At 37.0% G+C, this 19,393-nt stretch overlaps 1 protein-coding gene across 3 annotated transcripts in view; it reads right to left on the bottom strand.

Annotated features, from left to right (window-relative positions):
• The window catches only part of CC1H2orf88 (chromosome C1 C2orf88 homolog), a 70,149-nt gene extending 51,378 nt beyond the window's left edge, over positions 1–18,771 (bottom strand). The window contains exon 1 of one of the 3 annotated variants that reach the window (XM_043577312.1): positions 18,651–18,771. The gene's annotated coding sequence lies outside the window, so the exon portion shown is untranslated. Of the gene's footprint in view, positions 1–13,095; positions 13,202–14,808; positions 14,918–18,650 lie in introns of those variants that run through there. The other 2 variants (XM_043577311.1, XM_043577310.1) reach the window with 2 other exon arrangements.
• Positions 18,772–19,393: the final 622 nt, after the last annotated feature.

Genomic DNA, 19,393 nt, shown 5'->3' with positions numbered 1-19,393 from the left:
ATTATTATTGAAACTTATTTGGGTTTTTCTTTCTTTTTTAAATTAATCAATTAATTAATTTTAAAGAGAGAGAGAGCACAAGAAGGGGAGGGGCAGAGGGAGAGAGAGAATATTAAGAAGGCTTCACTCTCAGCATGGAGCCCAACATGAGGCTCTTGGGGCTCTATCCCACAATGCTGGGATCACGAACTGAGCCCAAATCAAGAGTCCAATGCTCAACCAACTGATACACCCAAGCACCCTGACTGATTGATTTATTTATTTTAGAGAGAGAGAGAGAGAGAGAGCACAAGTGGGGGAAAGGGGCTGAGGGATAAAAAGAGAATCTTAAGTAGGCTCCCCACTCAGCACAGAGCCCAATTCAGGGCTTGAGCCCATGATCCTGGGATTATGACCTGAGCCGAAATCAAGAGTCAGATGCTCAACCAACTGAGCCACCCAGGAACCCCCCATTGCTTCTTTTTTTAAAGTTAAGTTTATGTTGAAGCACAACGTTCACTTCCTTTTGGTTGATGTTTAATCCTTTTTAAATGGATTAAATTTTTAAATTATGTGTGTATTTTCTTTCATAGCTTCTAAGTCCTATCTCGGTTAATCAACAACTTGAGGAATATTTCTTGCATATGAAACCTATTATTTTTTCCTTCTTTTCTTTAATCAACCTGGAACTTCTTGAAATACTCTTTTCCAGATGAATACACTGTTAGGTCAGCACCATTTAAAATTTTTTTTTTTCAACATTTATTTATTTTTGGGACAGAGAGAGACAGAGCATGAACGGGGGTGGGGCAGAGAGAGAGGGAGACACAGAATCGGAAACAGGCTCCAGGCTCCGAGCCATCAGCCCAGAGCCCGACGCGGGGCTCGAACTCACGGACCGTGAGATCGTGACCTGGCTGAAGTCGGACGCTTAACCGACCGCGCCACCCAGGCGCCCCAGCACCATTTTAAAAATAACCCATCTTATCCCTTTTAACTGAAATACCATTTTTGTTACATATCAAATACCCACATGTACTGGAATCTATTTCTGAGCTCTCTCTCTTCTGTCCTCTGACTTGTCTCTTACTAAGCCCAAACCGAAGCCAATATAAGGAGGTTGTGATATGTTTTAATCTTGTAAGGCTAATCATTCCTCATGAGTCTTATATTCATGTATTATCTCACATAAACTTTAAGATCACTTTAGCCAATTCCTCCCAAATATTAGTCAAATTTAAATTACAATTATATTACATTTCCTTAATTTGGGGAGAATTCATAGTTTTTTCATATTGTATCTTTCTATCTAAAGACATATTGTTTGATGTCTTTTTTTAATCAAAAAAAATTTTTTAATGTTTATTTATTTTTAACAGAGAGAGAGACAGAGCATGAGTGGGGAAGGGGCAGAGAGAGAGGGAGACACGGAATCCGAAGCAGGCTCCAGGCTCCGAGCTGTCAGCACAGAGCCCTACAAGGGGTCGAACTCACAGACCGCGAGATCATGACCTGAGCCAAAGTCAGACGCTCAACTGACTGAGCCACCCAGGCACCCCTTGATGCCTTTATATAACATTTTATTTTTTTAGATGGCCTTTTGGGGTTTTTTTCTCTTTTATAACTTGTTGCTAGCAGAGAAAAAAGGTAATTTACTTTTGTTTACCACCTTAGGTCAATTCCGACCCCAGTATTTCATTCAGTGAACATTATAAATTTTCCTCACTGTTCAAGCTGTCCTTATTCTCATCAGACATCCTCACTTCCTACTTCATTAAGAGAATTGAGGTTATCAGCTTTCCAGACTCCTGTATGCATAATCACCTGTATTCATACCCATTCTTAACAGCTTTTCCTCCATTCTTGGAGGATGAAATTTGTTTCTTCCTATTGAAGACCAGGCTATATTAACTCCAGCCAACCCTTTCGATTTCCTTGAGGACCTTGCTTTATTAGTTATGCCACATTTTCTCCTTTGTTTTCCATCTCTGCTTCTTGTTTCTTTTCTTCAATCTCTTCTCTGTGCTCTGTTAAATTTCTCTTTTCTGTTGTGGAGAGGCTCCTTCAATGATCTTGGCCTGATTCTACAGTCATTCAGTCATTTCCAGTTATCACAAATACATAATTTGGATTGTTTAGTTTTTCTCCCATCCTCCCTTAACTTAGGTTAAAACTATGGCTCTGTCAGCTTAGAGTGAGAAGGACAGACAAGGCTCTGGCTCCCAGAAACTGCCTCAGCCTCTTTCTAGCTCTTCTGTATTTGTAGAGAGAAGAAAGAAAAATGTCTCTTTCCTGGACTGGGGCAAATTACAGTGTTGTGAGTCCCTGCTTCTGTGACTAACACTGAGTGTCCATCAATGAACTGTGAACATGTTCAAATGTTGGCTTTCTCTTCTAATACTTGTATGGATCCTTAAATAAGCCTTGGAAAAAGGGTCTCAGGTGGGAGATCTGCCTGCAGGTATATATCTCTTCTCCATTCCCCATTAGCTCCCACATGGGCAGTCTATCTTGTTGCCTGGAGTGGACTAAGTCTCTGCTCAAATCACCACAGTATTTTACAACTTCTCCCTGAGAGTGGAGTTTATTTCTCCACCCCTTAAATCCAGACTCAACTGTATAACTTGCTTTGGCCAGTGGAACATAAGAAAATGTGACTTTTGAGGTTTGTGTGCATGATACAAGTCCTACTGCTATTGTAAAGCAAAACTCAGCCCTAAACAAAATATACTCCTAAGGCAATGCAATTCAGTAAAGATAAAAATAAAAGGATGAGGGGTGCCCAGGTAGTTCAGTTGGTTAAGGATTTGACTCTTGATTTTGGCTCAGGTCATGATCTCATGGTTCATGACATCAAGCAACACGTGGGGTTCTGCACTGACAGAATGGAGCCTGCTTGGGATCCTCTCTCTATCCCCCTCAAAATAAATAAATAAAAACATTTTTTAAAAAGGATGAGCAAATACGAACAAAAAGAAAATATGGACCATGGTTTTGATATGTATGAATACATAATCCAAACCAAAAAGCAATTTTAAAAGACCTCAATGCTAAAGGGAAGAATTGACAAGGAAGATATGATATGAATATCTATGTACCAAATAACTTAGCAATAACTCTCATGAAGTAAAAGCTATAGAATATACAAGGAGAAAGAGAAACGCACTAAAAATAGAACACTTTAATATACTTTCCAATCCAAAATAGATCAAACGGTTAAAAAAAAAAGATATGAAGAGATGGAAATAATCACAGAAACAAAGAGGATTAAGAAGTTACTGCATACAACTCTAGAAAGTAAATAAACCTGGATAAGATGGATAATGTTTCAGGAAAATGTAATCAACTAAAACCCCAGAAGATTTGGAAATTCTTCAGAGCTCAATTTCCATTGAAATAGATGAATTAGGTTGTAGTAGCGTAAGTATAGTTAAGAATACCAAGGTTAAACACTAATACTAAAATTGTGTGTTAGAATTGAGGAAAAGCCTAAAGAAGTGGTTGCAAACTAATTGTTGCTTTTGTATGTTGCAAATGTGTATTCCACCCCTAAAAAGTACCATTGTCTTGTCTCACAAAGGAATCTTTAGAGATAGGTAATTCTAATGCTATTTAAACTGTCCCAGATATTAGAAAAATGAAAACTTCCAGATTATTTTATAAATTATGACTTTGATACGAAAACCTGATAAATTGCAAAAAAAGATGATCAATTTTACTGTTGAATATCAATTGAAAAAGATAATAAATTATTAACAAACATTAAGAGAATAATGGATCATAATCAAATGGGTTTCCTCCCCACCACTTGCACAAGAATGGCTCAACAGTACAAAATATATTAATGTGTTATAACATATTAAAGTATCCATGGAGAAAAATTCTGTTCATGTACATAGCTGTTGAAAAGGCATTTGATAAAAATCAAATCTACTCTAGATTCTTTAAAAAGAACTCAAAATAAGAGTTGATGAAAACTTCCTTTATATGCTTATACATATTTTATATCAGCCCTAAGGCTAGCATATTTCCTAATGGAGAAACACTGGAGATGTTTCTCACAAAGTCAGGAAATAGACAAAGATGTCCACAATCACCACTACTACTTCATATTGTCTAATTGATTGTCCAATAACTCCAATACCACAGATAATTAAAGGTGTAACAGTTGGAAAAATAAAAGCTACATATTTGTAGATAGTATGATTGTACACCTGGAAAATCCAAGAGATAGCAAATGAAAATGATGACAAACAATTCAGCAAGGTAACAACGAGACAGGGAAACTAAAGGACTCCATAAAAATCTGCCTTTTGCTCCTTTTTCCTGCTTCTGTTTTTGCTAGGACCTGCACCCCCCCACCCCCCAACCTTACACATGTCTTGTAAAGAGCATATATCCTCCATGTAAGGGACAAAGAGTTAATGGTTCTCTAGGATAAATAACATCTAAAGAAGGACCAGGTGAGAATGACTAGAGGGAGCTATCAAATGCACATTCCAGACTATCAGTGCTAGACATCTCAATGCCAAGACCCCCTGACTCCAAGGAATGACACCTGGGCTCTTTGTTCTAACTGGTTCCTGAATGCTTGTACATGTACACATACATGAGAACTCCATCCTCAAAAAAAAACCAAAACAAAACAAAACAAAACAAAAAAACAAAAACAAAAACCCAAAAAACCCAAAAAACCCCACAAAAAACCCCCACAAAAAAACCAAAACAAAACCCAAAAAAACCCTGATCCCAAAGATGAGACTCCCTCCTTTCCTTTCTGAGTTTCTCAGACACTCACTCTGTCTCATATCTACTCTCTCTAGATCTTCAGTAAACTCTGCTTTCACCTCCAGCTGGCTCACATTTGATTTCCTTCCTGTGTGAAGCCAAGGACCCTCTTGGATGGTCCTCAGACCTAGTCTGCTGGCATCAAGCAGAATATAAATTTATTCATAAAGAGAAATTGAGTAACATACAGAATTAAAATAAATACATACAAATTTGACTTAAAATAATAAACAAGTAAATCCCATTTCAATAACAATAAAATTCAAAATAATCAAGACTTACTATGAAATTTGCAGAACTAAAGGAGAATTGTTCTAATACAAAGGATATAAAAGTTAATCTGAACAAATGTAAAGACATACTGTGTTCTTTGATAGGAAGATTCAATATCACAAGGCAGTATGTTACATTTATAAATTACCAAGGAACAATTATAATAAAAATACAGGTGATTTTCTGGAACTAGATAAACCAGTTTTAAAGTTCTCATGAAAAAAACACATGAACAAAGAAAAATAGCCTAGAAAATTCTGATAACAATAAGGGTACTATCCTTACCAGATATTAAAACATGCTAAAGTAATTTAAATTACTATGCACTTGCAATTATAAACGTAGACTTCTGAGGAAGATGGTACAGTAGGAGGACCCTAAGTTTGCCTTGTCCCATGGATACAACTAGATAGCATTCACATTAGTGTAAATAAACCAGAAAACACCCTGAAGGCTGGCAGAACAAACTCTTCACAGCTAAGTATAGGGAAGAGGCTGCATTGAAGAAGGTAGGAAGGGCAGAGATGTGATCCAGAGCTAAAGAGACCTACAGGAGTGTCTGCAGGAGGGAAGGAGCCAATAGCACAGAGAGTGGAGAGAAACAGATTCTCACCCTGGTGTACCCACATGGGAAAGACGAATCCCCACAACATTTGGCTTTGAACACCAGAGGGGCCAGATTTCATGAGTTCTTATAATCAGCAAGACTTAAAACCTAGAACTTTAAAAATCAACGACTTGGCTTTGGAAGAGACAGAAAGGTCAGAGAAAACTCAGTTCCCTCCCTTAAAGAGACAGCACAACAAACAGCCCCTCAGAGACACAGCATAGAAGCAGCAGTTTGAAAAATGCCTAGGGTATATAGGAGGGTAATTTGTTTACTAACCTCAGAGTGGTCATAAAGATATTCCCAGATTTGAGAAAAGGGTGAAAAACCTCAGTGAGACCCTTAACAAAGGGATAGAAAACATAAAAAAGAATCACTCAGAGGTGAAGAACTCAATAAATCAAATAAAAAATACAATAGATAGAGAGCAGAAGAATGGATCAGCAAACTGGAGGACAGACTAATGGAAAATAATCAAGCTGAACAGGTAAGAGCAAAAAAATGAAAATAGACTTGAAATGAAATTAAATAGACTAGAAATGAAAATAGGCCATCAGGCGTAATAACATTCACACGATAGGGATTCCAGAAGAAGAGAGAGAGAAGGGGGCAGAAAATTTATTTGAAGAAATAATAGCTGGAAACTTCCTGAATATGGGGAGGGAGACAGAAATCCAGATCCAGGAGGCACAGAGAGGCCCCAACAAAATCAACTCAAAGAGGTCCACACCAAGACACATGGTAATTAAAATGGCAAAAAGTAGTGATTAAAAGAGAATTTTAAGAACAACAAGAAAAATAAAACAGTTGGATACAAGAGAAATCTCATAAGGCTACCAGTGGATTTTTTCAGCAGAAATTTTACAAGCCAGAAGGGAGTGGCATGCTATATACAAAGTGCTAAAAGGAAAAAAACCCTGCAGCCAAGAATACCCTATCCAGCAAGGCCTTCATTCAGAATAGAAGGAGAGATAAAGAGTTTCCCAGACAAACAAAAGTTAGAGGAATTCATGATCACCAAACCAGCCCTACAGGATATGTTAAAGAGGACTCTTTGAGTAGAAAAGAAAGACCATAAGTAGGAGTAAAAAAAGTAGAAAGCACTAAAGAAGTAAAAAATAAGTATATCTATAAAAATCAGTCAAGGAAATCACAAAATAAGTTTGTAAAGTAGGACACTATATACCTAAAACATGGAGAGTAGAGGAGTAAAGAATGGGTTCAAACTTAAAGTGACCATCAACTTAATACAGACTTCCATATGCATAAGATGTTATAAACAAACCAAATGGTAACCACAAATCAAAAACCAGTCATAGATATGCAAAAAGTAGGGGCGCCTGGGTGGCGCAGTCGGTTAAGCGTCCGACTTCAGCCAGGTCACCATCTTGCGGTCCAGGAGTTCGAGCCCTGCGTCAGGCTCTGGGCTGATGGCTCAGAGCCTGGAGCCTGTTTCCAATTCTGTGTCTCCCTCTCTCTCTGCCCCTCCCCCGTTCATGCTCTGTCTCTCTCTGTCCCAAAAATAAATAAACGTTGATATGCAAAAAGTAAAGAGAAAGTATATCACTACAGAAAGTATATCAAGTATATCACTACAGAAAGCCAACTAACTGTGAGAGGAGAGAGCAAGAGAAGAAAAGAAAAGAGAACTACAAAAACAACCACAAAATACGAAACAAAAATGGCAGTAAGCACACACCTGTCAATAATTACTTTGAATGTAAATAGACTAAATACTCCAGTCAAAAGATATAAGGGCACAGAAGGATAAAAGGGCAAGACCCATCCATATGCTACCTACAAGAGACTCATTTCAGACCTAAGATACAAGCAGATTGAAAGCCAAGGGATGGTGAAGCATTTTTCATACAAATGGATGTGAAAAGACAGCTGGGGTAGCAATACTTATATTGGACAAAATAAATTTTAAAACAAAGACTGTAACAAGAGACAAAGAAGGACACTACATAATTATAAAGGGAACAATCCAACAAGAATATATAACAGGGTACCTGGGTGGCTCTATCCCTTAAGCGTCTGACTCTTGGCTTCAGCTCAATTCATGATCTCATGGTTCATGAAATCAAGCCCCACATTGGGCTCTACACTGATGGTGTAGAGCCTACTTGGGATTCTCTCTCTCCCTCTCTCTTTGCCCCCCCCCCAAATAAATGAACTTAAAAACAAATAAACTTAAAAAAAGAATATAGGGGCGCCTGGGGGGGTTCAGTCAGTTAAGCGTCCAGCTTCGGCTCAGATCATGATCTCACGGTCCATGGGTTCAAGCTGCATGTCAGACTCCGTGCTGACAGCTTGGAGCCTGGAGCATGTTTCAAATTCTATCTCACTCTCTCTCTGCCCCTTGCCTACTCACATTCTGTCTCTGTCTCTCTCTCTCTTTCTCTCAAAAACAAATAAACATTAAAAAAAAAAAGAATATATAACAATTGCAAATACTTATGCACCCAACATGAAAGAACACAAAAACATAAAGTAGTTAATAACAAGCATAAATAAAGTAATCAATAGTAACACAATACAAGTATGCAACTTTAACACCCCACTTACATCAATGGATAGATCAGCTAAACAGAAAATCAACAAGGAAACAGGCTTTGAATGACACATTGGACCAGAGGGATCTAACAGATATATTCAGAACATTCCATCCTAAAACAGAATACACATTCTTTTCAAGCACATATGTAACATTCTCCACAATAGATCACATATAAGGCCAAAAATAAGTCTCAATAAATTCAAAAAGATGAAAGTCATACCATGCATCTTTTCTGAACACAATGCTATGAATCTAGAAATCAACCATAAAAAAAATCTGTAGAGAGCACAAATACATGGAGTTTAAATAATATGCTACTAAACAATGAATGGGTCAACCAAGGAATCAAAATATACATGGAGGCAAATGAAAATGAAAACACAAAAATCCAAAATCTTTGGGATGCAGCAAAATTTGTTCTAAAACTGAAGTTCATAGCAACACAGGCCTACCTCAAGAAGCAAGAAAGATCTCAAATGAACAACTTAACTTTACACCTAAAGGAGCTAGAAAAAGAAAAACAAACAAAACTCAAACCAGTAGAAGGAAGGAAATCATAAAGATTAGAGCAAAAACAAATGACATAAAATCTTAAAAAAAACAATGCAAGAGATCAATAACACCAGGCGCTGGTTTGTATAAGTCAATAAATTGATAAACCTTTAATCAGATGAATCAAAAAAATATAAAGAGAGAGAAAAAACTCAAATAAACAAAATCAGAGATGAAAGAGGAGAAATAACAATGGATGCCACAGAAATACAAAGGATTATAAGAGAATATTATTAAAAATTATATGCCAACATATTGGACAACTGAGAAGAAATGGATAAATTTCTAGAAACATATAACCTCCCAAAACTGAATCAGGAAGAAGTAGAAAATTTGAACAGACTGATTACCAGCAATTAAATTGAATCAGTAATCATAAAACTCTCAACAAACAAAAATCCAGGACCAGAGAGCTTCACAGGTGAATACACCCAAATATTTAAAGAAGAGTTAGGGGTGTACCTGGCTATTTCAGTTGGTATACCATGATTTCAGGGTTGTCAGTTCAAGCCCCATGTTGGCTGTGGAGCCTACTAAAAAACATTTAAAAAAAATAAAGAGTTAATACCTAGTTTTCTTAAACTATTCCAAAAAATAGAAGAGGAAAGAAACCTTCCAAATTCATTATATGAGGTCAGCATTACCCTGACACCAAAACCAAATAAAGACACTACAAAAAAAGAGAATTACAGACCAATATTTCTGATGAACATAGACGGAAAAATCCTCACCAAATATTAGCAAACTGAATCCAACAATACATTAAAGAAGTCTTTCACCACGATCAAGTGGAATTTATTCCTGGGATGCAAAGGTGGTTCAATATTCACAAATCAATCAATGTGATATAGCACATAAACAAAAGAAAGGATGAAAACCATACGATTATTTCAGTAGATGGAGAAAAAAGCATTTGACAAGGGACAACATCCATTCATGATAAAAACCCTCAACAAAGTCACTTTAGAGGGAACATACCTCAACATAATAAAGGCCATATATGAAAAACCCACAGCTTACATCATACTCAATGGTGAAAAACTGAAAACTCTCCCTAAGGCCAGATGTCCACTCTTACCACTTTTATTCAACATAGAACTCAGAATCCTAGCCACAACAATCAGACAAGAGAAAGGAATAAAAGGCATCTAAATTGGTACAGAAAAAGTAAAACTTTTATTATTTGAAGGTGACATACTATATGTGGAAAACCCTAAAGACCCCACCAAAAAACTACTAGAACTGATCATTGAATTCAGTAAGATTGCAGGACACAAAACTGATGTACAGAAATCCACTGCATTTCTATACACTAATAATGAAGCAGCAAAAAGAGAAATTAGGCAAACAATCCCATTTGCATTTGCACCCAAATAATAAAATACCTAAGAATAAGCTTAACCAAAGAGATGAAAGACCTGTACTCTGAAAACTATAAAACACTGATGAAAGAGGATAGAGATGACACAAACAAATGGCAAGACATTTCATGCTCATGGACTGGGAGAACAAATACTGTTAAAATATCCATACTACCCAAAGCAATCTACAGATTTAATGTAATCCCTATCAAAATACCAACAGAATTTTTCATAGAACTAGAACAAACAATTCTAAAATTTGTATGGAACCACAAAAGACCCCCAATAACCAAAGCAATCTTGGAAAGAAAAAAACCCCAAAACTGGAGGAATCACAATCCCAGATTTTAAGTTATACTACAAAGCTGTGATAATCAAAACAGTATGGTACCAGCACAAAAATAGACACCTAGATCAAGAGGACAGAATAGACAGCCCAGAAATAAACCCATATTTATATGGTCAAATAATCTTAGATTAAGGAGGTAAGAATACACAACAGGTAACAGATAGTCTCTTAAATAAATGGTTCTGGGAAAACTAAACAGCTATATACAAAAGAATGAAACTGGGCCATTTTCTTACACTATATACAAAAATAAACTTAAAGTGGATTAAAGACCTAAATGTGAGACCTGAAACCATAAAAATCCTAGAAGAGAGCACAGACAGTAATTTTTCTGACATTGGCAACAGCAACATTTTTTTCTAGATAGGTCTCTGGATGCAAGGGAAACAAAAGAAAACATAAACTATTAGGACTACATCAAAACAAAAAGCTTCTTCACAGTGAAGGAAACAATCAATGAAACCAAAAGACAACCCACTATATGGGAGAAGGTATTTGCAAATGACATATCTGATAAAAGGTTAGTATCCAAAATATATAAAGAACTTATAGAACTTAACACACACACACACACACACACACACACACACACACAATCCAATTAAAAATGCACAGCAGAAGACAATGAACAGACATTTCTCTAAAGAAGACATAAGGTTGGCCAACACATGAAAAGATGCTCAACATCACTAATCATCAGGTAAATGCAAATCAAAACAACAATAAGATATCACCTCATATCTGTCAGAATGGCTAAAATAAAAACCTGAAGAAAAAAAGTGTTGGTGAGGATGTGGAGAAGAGGAAACACTCTGTGAAGGGAATGCAGACTGGTAAACTAGGGTGGCCCCTGTAGGAAACATTAAAGAGTTTCCTCAAATGTTAAAAATAGAACTACCATATGATCCAGTAATTCCACTACTGGGTATTTACCCAAAGAATATGAAAATACTAACTTGGAAAGATACATGCACCTTTCTGTTTATGGCAGCATTATTTACAAGAGCCAAAATGTGAAAGCAATCCAAGTGTCCACCACAGGTGAATGGATAAAGAAGAAGTGGTCTATATATACAATGAAATATTACTCAGCCATAAAAAAGAATGAATTCTTGCCATTTGCAACAACGTGGATGGAGCTAGGGAGTATAATGCTAAGTGAAGTAAATTAGTCAGAGAAAGACAAATATCATGATTTCACTCCTATGTGGAATTTAGGAAACAAAACAACAAACAAACAAAAAAGAGAGACAAACCAAAACAGACTCTTAACTGTTATCTCATGAGACTACAAGCTTCATGAAGGCAGAACTGTTTTTCTCAGTACTTTGAAAAATGCTTGGCACGTGGTAATCAGTAAAGGTTTGTGAGAAGAAAGAATGAATTAACCTCCATAAACTTGCAAAATGATATTCTTATCCTCTTTTTCCAGATATGGAAATAGAGGATCAGAAAAGTTGGGTGATCTATCCAGCATTCCAAAACATGGCCCACATCTAAATCCTGTGGTTTTGAATGCTACACTGTCTCCCAAATGCAGAGGGGCTTCTCATGAAAATAAATAAGAAAGGCCAGGAAGCGGCATAGGTAGCTAAAGAGGAAGGCAGTCTGGTTCTTGTTAATGAGGTTATGGTAGCACTGGGCGTTGTATGGAAACCAATTTGACAATAAATTTCATATTTAAAAAATAATAAAAAATGAGGTTATGGTTATAGAAAAAGAGCAGGCTCAGTTTGAGGGGGCTGGAGATGAAGTAAGGTCCTTGGGGTTTCAACCTCACATCATAATAATGATGTGATGAGGGAAGTAGGTTTGCAAAGGGATAGGGCTCTCAGAGGATCCTGTGGAATGGAGGGAAGAGACTGGACAGCAGGAGGAAAATGAGCCAGAAAGAGAGTGAGGCTTTCCAGCAGCCATGGGGATAAAAGCATGAATGTGTGGTTGACTGAACGTAAGTGTCTACTTTGGGAAGTCTTTGCAGACTCCAGGAACAACCAGCTGGGACAGAATCGGGGGCGGGAGGCGGGATGGTGGTGAACTGCTCAGGTGTGTCAGAAAGTACTCAACCAGGATGAGTCTATGGTATTTACTGTATTCCTCTAAGTTTTCTGAGCACTCTTCTCCCTGGAGAGACTTCTACTTACTAGCATGGCCTGTTTGCCCCTCATCAAATTCTGGCATAACCCCCAGTTCCTCTGGACTCCTGCTTCACTGCTATGAGCTGAGCTACATCCTGCTGCAGAGGCCAGGGGCAAGAACATAAATCATGCTCAGCTCTGGAAGGAGAGGAGTGTCTGCACAAGAAGGCCAGGGATGGATTTTCCAGGGGGAGAGTTAAAAGCTTAAAGTTTCTGATGTATATATAATACCACATCTTATGCTCTCAGAAGTGGGTGTAAATTTATCTGGGTATGGTCTTAGACCACTTAAGAAACTGGCAGGTTTAAAAGGAATGGACAAATGGATTTAAAATATAGAAGCTCCTGACATCAGACATATTCCATTATGGTTAAAAATCTGTGTAGTTATATTTAGAGAGGGACAAAAAGGAGTAATATTAGGTTTATTGTGTCCATCACTAAAAAGCAAAATGTTTAGTATTAAGACTTTCCAATAAAAACTATACCTTAAAACTGGAATCCAAATAATCCCAAACAGATAGTGAAGTGTATAGAAACAGGCTGGTGGCTCCTGAAAGGCAACCACAGCTGGTTCCCAAGCCCCCTTTGCCTGGAAACAGTTGCTAGGCAGTATTAGATTTGCTCACAAATGCACTTTTCACCCAGTGATGGGTATTATGATAAGATACATGCCACCTCCCAATCAATTTTTCTGCTCCTGTTTCATTAAAGGCAAGAGACTCTGGTCAACATTATTGATGACGGCACTGAATTGTGCCTGTCTATTTCCTGAACAAAAAGATTAAGATCTTTGCCTTCTAGGTCTGGGAGTATTTAGAAAAGTCTGAGAGCTACATATTTCCTTTGTTCTTAATTCCTTTGAGGCTAGTGGAAATGCTGTCCAGGGACCAGAATAATGGAATAGTGGATGTGAGACTCATCGTCCTTCAGGTTCTCTGATTGATTCACAAAAAAACAATACTGCAATTCATTTAATTTGAACTTACTTTAAAAATATTTAGTAGACAGATTCTGAGAATTTGAAACATATAAAGAAAACAAAGATATCATTCTAGAATTCTAAGGTGTTACTTTTGTATTGATGGCAGTCATGTGCTCAGTAATGCAAAAATAAAAGGCAAAAGTATGATGGCCCTTTTTCCAAATGGAGCTCTTTCTGCTACATCTGCCAAATAATTTATTGGATGTATTTCCATCTTTTGTACTCAACACTTCAAAAAACAAACATATCTTTTCTTCAAAGCACCTATGCTTCTAATATTCTTATTTTTGCTAAAAACACCTTCACATTCCTCATCCCGCAGACTTAAAATCCTGGAGCTATAATTGCCTCCTCCCCTATATTTTCTCCACGTCCAATAACCAAATCCTGCTTCATATTTCTTTTGTTCTCTCTTCCACTGAACCATCCTGTCTATTGTTTTCCTGCATCATTTTATTCTGTTCACCTCTATCTATCTATCTATCCATCTATCTATCTCCCATTTTTTAGTCTGGAATTAAGAAGATCTAATCTTAGCCTCTCAAATGCCTAACCAGCCTCCCGCTCTTGTCACCCCACACCTTCTTCAACATTCCTGGCACCCAGTAGGTGTGATTCCCTGCTTTCCTCTGTTCCTCTCCAAGTATTTATTCCTGCCTCTAAACCTGTTTCACCTGGAATGCCCTTAAATGCTTTCTGTCTCTAATCATCCCCAAATTTCGTCATCCCCTAAAGCTATTCTAGATTCCCACTTTCTCCATGGACCTTTCCTCAAGTCTCCAAACACACTAACGGAAAACTCTCACTAATATCTTTCAAAATTAGTCAGTTGGCATCTCCATATGTTCTAGAATGGTAGTTAATCCAGAATGTTGTCATAATGAGAACTGATACATGTACCTATTCTGTACTAAGTTAGCACTAATCTAAATACTTCCATTTGTTAAATTCGATTTTTCACAACTTCATGAAGTACATACGATTATAATCCCTATTTTTCTTTTTTAAAGTTTTTTTTTTTTAATTTCAAGTTTTTATTTAAATACTAGTTAGTTAACATATCTGATAAAATTGGTTTCAGGAGTAGAATTTAGTGATCCATCACCTACATATAACACCTAGTGCTCATCACAACAAGTGCCATCCTTAATACCCATCACATAATACCTATTTTTCAAATGAGGAAATTGGGACACAGGGCAGCTATATAACTTACCCAAGTTCACACAGTAAGTGGCAGAGTTGGGAATCAAACTCAGCCACGCTGGTTCCAGAGTCTATGCTCTAAACCACTAATCCTCATAATAGGTTCCTTGTAGTCTTAAAATTCCTACACATTTGACCAAAGAGAAAACAAGAAGGGGAAAGATTCAGTAACCCACCCTAAGTTACATAAAGCAGCATTTCTCAAAATGTAATATACTATGAATTACCCAGGGGTCTTTTAAAAATGCAGATTCTAATTTAGTAGGTATAGGATGGAGACTACATGTCTACATTTTTAACAAGTCCTCACATGGTACTAATTTTACTGGTCCACATACCACACTTTGAACAGCAAGTACAAACAGAAATGCTAGCTGAGACTTATTCCATCCAGTGTTACCTAAACATTAAAACAGGTAAGGTGGGAGAAAATGTGACTGAGACAATTTGCTAGGAAAAAAAATTACCCCATTTTGAATCATCTTCTTGCAGATCATGAGGGATGAATAAACTTTATAGTGCTTTTTTCCACATGAATTTTTATTTTGTAGTAGTATAAGAGCTACATTTAGATAGTTTTAAGATTTACCACCCCTCTCAAACCTGTGCAAGTATTGAGCTTGTGCAAGATTTATCATCCATAAATTCACCATTCATGTCTCTATATCCCATCAATTAATTGCTCTGGGTAGTGGCTTAGGGATATGGGGTTGAAGGAGGAAAGAGTATTCAGGGGGAAATAGGCTTTCTGAGACCTCAGAAAGCTGGAGTTCAGGACACTACTCGTGGATCTGGGCATTCATTCTGCTTTTTCTTCTCAATGAACTTGCTGCTGAGTTAGGCTGGAGAACCAGAGAGTCGTAGATGTCTTAGTTGTTTTTTCCAATGAGGGCATATATTGTCCAAGTTCTTCTTAAATAGTAATGTATGTCCCTGGTACAAAAAGTACAGGATAGGGGCACCTGGGTGGCTCAGTAGGTTAAGCGGCTGACTTCAGCTCAGATCATGATCTCACGGTCTGCGAGTTTGAGCCCCACATCAGGCTCTGTGCTGGTAGCTCAAAGCCTGGAGCCTGCTTCTGATTCTGTGTCTTCCTCTCTCTCTGCCCCTCCCCTGCTTGCTCTCTGTCTCTCTGTCTCTCCCTGTCTCTCTCTCAAAAATAAGAAACATTAAAAAAAAAATTTTTTTTAAAGCATAGGATAAAATAAAACTTCCTGGATCTGAAAAGGCTTACCTTTTGCAGCTAGTATTAAAAGTTGTATATCCCTCTTTTAAGGGCTCTGGTGGCCAAGGGAAGCTGCTGAGATATGTGGCCAGCTGACTTCCACTAAGCCTCTATGTCCTGGGCCAAATACACAAATCCAGCAGAAACTTCAGGACAGTGAGTAGGTATATTCTCTTTCTAGCCATCTGTCATCTATTTAAGCCTACAAAGTTAAAAAACAAAACAAAAAAGCATTACAGTTCTTCTGATGTCATTTCTTTCTTTGTTTAAAAAAAATGTTTGTTTATTTTGACAGAGAGAAAGAAAGAGTGTGAGCAGGGGAGGGGCAGAGAGAGAGAATCCCAAGTGCTGACAGAACAAAGCCCAAAGCGGGGCCTGATCTCACAAATCATGAGATCATGACCTGAGCCGAAATCAAGAGTTAGACACTTAACTGACTGCCCCCTTTTTCCTACCACTCTGGCCCTCTCCACATCTGTGATTTTGTGGGCCAAATTCTGTTTGCTTCATCTTCCCTTACCTAAAGTCGTAGTTCTGTAACCTACTCTATTTGGCCCTTAAACAAGTATGTATCCAGGAGCTTTTATTATGGGCTTTAAATAACATTAATCACCAACTAAAGATATCTTTTTGTTGTTAGAGAAGGATGTAAAAGAAAACAGTATTCCTTACATTTCTCTTAGATGTATTTAGAATGCCAGATAAAATAGCTCTTTGAGACCTGAAAAATAAACTTTGTGGGTTTCTCTCATATATGAGAATCAGGAATTATTCAAAAATTAAGCTTTTTTTTTTTAAAGGACACTGCAAAGATGCTTTCGATTTACTATGGTATTTTTACACATATTTATACAACATGATTTTCTGTTAATAAAATTTTAATTGTATAATGATACTTTCCAGTATGCAATGTACTCTCATTTTCAATATATTGCTTCTGGAGTAATTAATAAATCTGAATTATTAAAGACATTATTGTTTTTAAAAAGATTTTGAGGGCCTTCAAAAATATCTCCTCATGTATTTTTCATAGCTTCATTATGTAAGTAATTTTGTTGAAAATCTATAGCTCTGAGAACTGTCATGCTGTTTCATTAATTTGTCTCTTCTTTCTAAAATATAATTAAGTGTATGGGGGAGGAAGGATTTATTTTGGTTCCCTCAATATTATGCTCTTTAATTTATAGAAAAGCATTTTGCCCCACAAACTTTTATTTTAGTAGAAATTGTCTTTTGCCATGTCAGCCACTATGATCTTTGTGTCACAGATTTCCCAGGATACATCCCAAATGAGTGCTAGGAAAAGAGAAAGCTCTCTCAGATAATTTACTATTACAGCATTGATTTCTGTATCGATTACAGAGTGGTTGATTTCATAGCTTTCTTGGTTCACTGCATTTAAAATCAAGTCCAAATTTGTACTTTGTAGAAAGTTGTTTTAAAGAGCACACAAAAATCCAAAACTGTTTCATTAGGGTGACACTGGAGACAAAAAATCCTCTAAATTTTATAGAGGCCATCATTTCACTGACAGAGATGGGCTTCCTACAGTCAACTTACTGCAGTGAATCTTGCTTGCAGTCATGAGTTATCTGTATTTGGCAATGCTACGGACTCCCATACTCCAACATTTAGGAGCACATAAACTTGAAAGAATGAAGACATTTTCTGAAGATGCACTTAAATTAAATGCAGAAGACCTGAGGTGGAGAAAGAATTTGAAAGCCAATGGTAGTATATATTGACACCCTTCGTGAAAGCACAAGACTGATTTTTATTACGTACAGAATAACCAGATTTCATACCCAAATAACAAGCAGCTTTGCCAGAAAAAAAGATTTGGGAGGAACAAACAAAGAAAAAAAAATTCACAGGTAAAGTTTTGCATTTGGCAATGCTACAGACTCTCATACTCCAACATTTAGGAGCACAAAATAAAACTACATAAAAAGAAAGGTTTTATATAAGTGAACTAAAAATTAGAGTACTAAGGAGCAAGAATGATTTGGCAATGAAAATCAAAAAACAATTAAATTAATTTTTAAGTATATGCTTAAAAAAGATTGATGAAAAATGAGGGAAATTAAGATACAAGCAGACTTTAAAAGTGAGATCAAGATACACAATAATTAAAAGGCTCAAATTCTTACACAGAGACATTTCTCGGATATTCCACATTTTGTATGAAGAGAAGCGATCCTTTTAACAGGAACAAAGCCTCAGTGGTGCTTTGTCAATCAATTTTCCATGTTAATACAATAGAATATGAAATAGTAATCAATACAATGAGTAAGAAGCATTTCTAAGAAATAAAAGCTATGTCAGACTGTAAAAAAAAAAACATTATTGTTGAGTCAAAGAATAATGAGAATGATACTTAGAATCATGTTACACGAAATATTTACTTGGCTTCAAGAATAGTAGGATTCAAATCGCTTCAATCACAAAAACAAAAAGCAAGTCAAAGTCTACCTTAAGATGGAACGGATTAAACCAGTAAACAGAAGAAATGAGTCCAATTAGTGTGAGATCAGCTAGGGCAGGCCCAGCAAGGTTTTACTTCATCTTTAAAGAGACCACCAGGGAAGTGAGCAGAAGTTTCAGACAAGATAGAAAATGCTACCTACACAAGGGTCCGATTCCAGTCATCCTCTCTCCATTTCTAGCCCCTGGACAACACTCCTCGAAGACCAATCTTCCCATGAAGGACAAGAGCATACTTCTCTTTTGTAGTTATTTTCACTTTGAATTCAAATAATGGCCTATAATGAGTGCAGCCACTTTGTTCCTAATAACAAACTCACCACTAGGTTGCAGTCTTAGCTCAACCGCTTCTTTAAGAATATCTGTTTGCACGCAGTAAACCATTTTAACGATTGAGCACATACTACTTCTCCCTGGTGACAAGAACTGATACAAGCCACACTCACTTTATCAGTTCAGCAGCCCACCTAGATTCTGAAACAGATACAGTGTTCTTCAAGAGCATCAAAACTCACACATTGCTCCCCTAGCACCTACCCCCTCTCAAAAAAATCCTCACAAACTGCCCATCAAAAACGAAACAAAACAAAACCAAAAACCAAAAACCAAAAACGCTCACTCATCAGCAGGCAGCCTCTTAAGAGCTTTCCTCCACTACAAGGCACATGATCATGTAACCAACAAAAATCATTTCTGGAGTATTTTAAGCTGCTATTTTCAATATAGGATCAACAGTTAAATAACAGGTACATCATCACTTCTCTTCATTTCCAGGATTTTCTTGGGTCCTAAGATCCCATATAAGACCTCCATTGGCCTTGTGCTGATCCCTTTGAAAAGTCCCCCTTTCTGTAAGCATTGTGGGCACTTCCGCAAGTAATTCCCC

Source organism: Prionailurus bengalensis, chromosome C1 (genome assembly GCF_016509475.1).
Source record: "Prionailurus bengalensis isolate Pbe53 chromosome C1, Fcat_Pben_1.1_paternal_pri, whole genome shotgun sequence".
Lineage (NCBI taxonomy): Eukaryota > Metazoa > Chordata > Mammalia > Carnivora > Felidae > Prionailurus > Prionailurus bengalensis.
Note: the sequence above shows the minus strand (reverse complement) of the source record. Positions and strands in the feature narration are given on the sequence as shown.